Raw genomic sequence first — 2,763 nt, forward strand, 5'->3', positions numbered from 1 at the left:
CCGTCTTTCCCTTGGGCTGTCTTTAATTCCTCTGTCTCCACACACACAGCCCCCCTCCCACCCCACTGATGAACTCACTGAATGTGTCAGCTGCTGTTTCCTCTGGAGGCTGGTTCAGGATCTCCATCCCATGGAGCTGAGCTCATGCCAGAAGAGTGGGGCAGAGCGGGCTGCTGGGTGTCTGCAGCGACGCTCTGCCTGGTGTCAAAGTCCAACATCCCAAGACAGAGAATGAGCAGTTTCCTCTCCAACAACACTCATACAGCTTTTTTTCCCAGCAGCTTCTCAAGTCTCTGTGAATTCACACGCCAGAGCGATGACGTCGCACAAAGCGCACGGAGCTGCGCATCCCATCCTGGACAGTGCCTGTGCAACCCACCCATCTCCCACTGCCCAGAGCTCCAGCTCGGCTGGCACACGCCTGCCCTGCTTTGGGAGCCACTGCTCACTTTGCCGTAAGAGGATTTATGACTTGTTACGTCTCCACTTTCAGTGAAGGCTGGGTTGGCGCCAGTAGTTTCCACTGAGTTTTACGCTTCCATACGAGGACCCGTGGGATTCCTGGCTGGAGTATTGATGTACTTCCCTTATTGAAGGAAGAGGCAGGGTTGTGGCTGGGGTTGGTGGAAGGGATGAGGACTATCTGAGAGGAACTGTTTTTGGAGGGTTGTGCAAACAACGGTTGAACCTCTCTTCCTTGAAGTGTCTCCTGCTCTCCGCCTTGTCCCCTTTCCAACACAATTCTTGGCCGTCCCATGAATGTTTCTACCGTGCCACAGAGTGACAGGCTCTGAGCCATCACCCCTATATTTTCTGGTGACATAGTGCACAGTCACAACAGCAACAGTCCAAAGGATCCCACGTGCCTGGATCAGGGAGGGCTGAGAATTGAGCAGTGCTGACCATGTATTTTCCATGGGGACATGAAACACCTATCTTGCCCAGTCCCTTGATTTTGGGTCTGAGCAATCACTATGGGCAGCACTGCACATCCCTCAGAGGATGCTGTGGGAAGAGAGCACTGTTCCAGGGTGCAGGATCTGCTCAGGTTCCTCTCAGCCTGCTTGCTTATCCCCTGAACATTTCCAGTGTCCTGTCCCAAACCTGAGCCACTCTGCAGCCATGCTAGCAACCAAAGGGTTAACCCACACCGGGCTGGGAAATAAAATTTCCATCTGTAGAAATGCAGAGTGTGTGTGGGGCAGACTTTTCAAGGCTGAAGACCCTCTCCCAACCCAGCTGGCTTCAGCACCGTGCACTCCCGGGGAGCAGTTTCCTTGCCCTTCCCAGCATGTTGTGCTTACCCTGCTCTTCCCATCGGCCTCGCTGAAGGCCGGGGACAATGCAGCAGCCAGCAGGCAGCCTGCCCGGCTCGTGTGCCGCCGGCTTCCAGCAATTCTTTCCTGTGTCCCAAGATATGTGTCGCTATTCAACATTTCTATACGTTGTGCCTGGCAGCCCGCTCCCCTTCCCAGACATGGGGGTTTTCCACGCTGGTCTTTGCAAACTACCTCTGCACAGGGTCCTGGGAATCTGGGCCTCTGCAGGAAGGAATTTGCTGGTCAGCGGGTTGAACTGAGCTGTGCGACCCTGTTCCTGTCAGCAGTGACTTTAACTGGGAGGCAGCATCCACAAGGATTTGGAAATTCCCAGTCCCAGTGGTTGGCCCCTCTTGATGCCTTCAGTTTGAGTAACTTCTGCTCCCAGCCCTGAGCTGCCTGGGGAGCAGATCCTGCAGTCTGTTTAAGTGGGACAGAGCTGGGGGCTTCTGCAGGGCTGATGGTCAGCCCAGGTGGGGATGAGCAGAGGGCTGAGTGCTCAGGAGAACGGATCTCCTTGCAATACGGGTTGAGATGCCAGGAAATTGTGATGCTAGAAACCAGGGAAGAAATCCACAGGTGAACTCCAGGCCCTGGAGCTCTGGTGTTCTGGTGCAGGGTGCAAACTTGGGAAGCATTTGGGATGGAGGCTTGAGAGAGCCCCTACAAGGTGACAAGGTGGTTTTACTGCCTGGGAAAGGATCACAAGCAAGGCAGCGAGGCAAATTTTGCTATGGTCCTGCTGTTTCTGTGCTCTCTGTGTGGGGGGACACCACAGTCTCTGCCTAGGACACCCTCCCCTCTTCATACACTGTAGAAGTCCCTCCACCACAGGGATGCAAAAGGCGGGAGCTGGGCTGCCTGAGCATGGGGGTAGCTGGAGGCACCACTGTACAAAGCCCTGTTGCAAGGGCTCTGTACAGTGTCAGACACAGATCCTCTGCTCAGAGAGGGATTGTCTGTAGCTGAGACACCTCAGAGGGCACCCAGCCTTGTTATGTATCCCTCCCTGTGTCTGCCTCCATCCTGCACCTATGAGCTACAGGAAAAGGGTGGTGGTTATAGGAACCCAGGATGATGAGAGACAGGTTTATGTGGGTGCATGCAAGAAATTGTGTCTGGCCAGAGTGGCTGCTGGAAGCCTCTGGTGTTTGAGAACCCTAAAAAGCCTCGTCTCCACCCCCCTGCTGTCAGTTCCTCTGTATCCCAAAAGTTCGGTCATCCCTGCAAACTGGGACGCTCACTCATCTCTCATTGCCAGAAGCCCCCTGCTTTCTCCCTGGGCTGGGGGAACAGGTGACAGAGCAAGGCACATCAAGAGGAAGGAGTGAAGGGGGATGCTCTGAGGGAAGGGAGGCAGAAGGGGAGATGGGGCATGGACCCCCAGACTGATTTCCAAGGGGCCCTGCTGCTCAGACATGCAGATGTGTCTGCAACAGCCAGG

This window comes from Corvus brachyrhynchos, unplaced genomic scaffold, assembly GCF_000691975.1.
Source record: "Corvus brachyrhynchos isolate BGI_N302 unplaced genomic scaffold, ASM69197v1 scaffold139, whole genome shotgun sequence".
Taxonomy (NCBI): Eukaryota; Metazoa; Chordata; class Aves; order Passeriformes; family Corvidae; genus Corvus; species Corvus brachyrhynchos.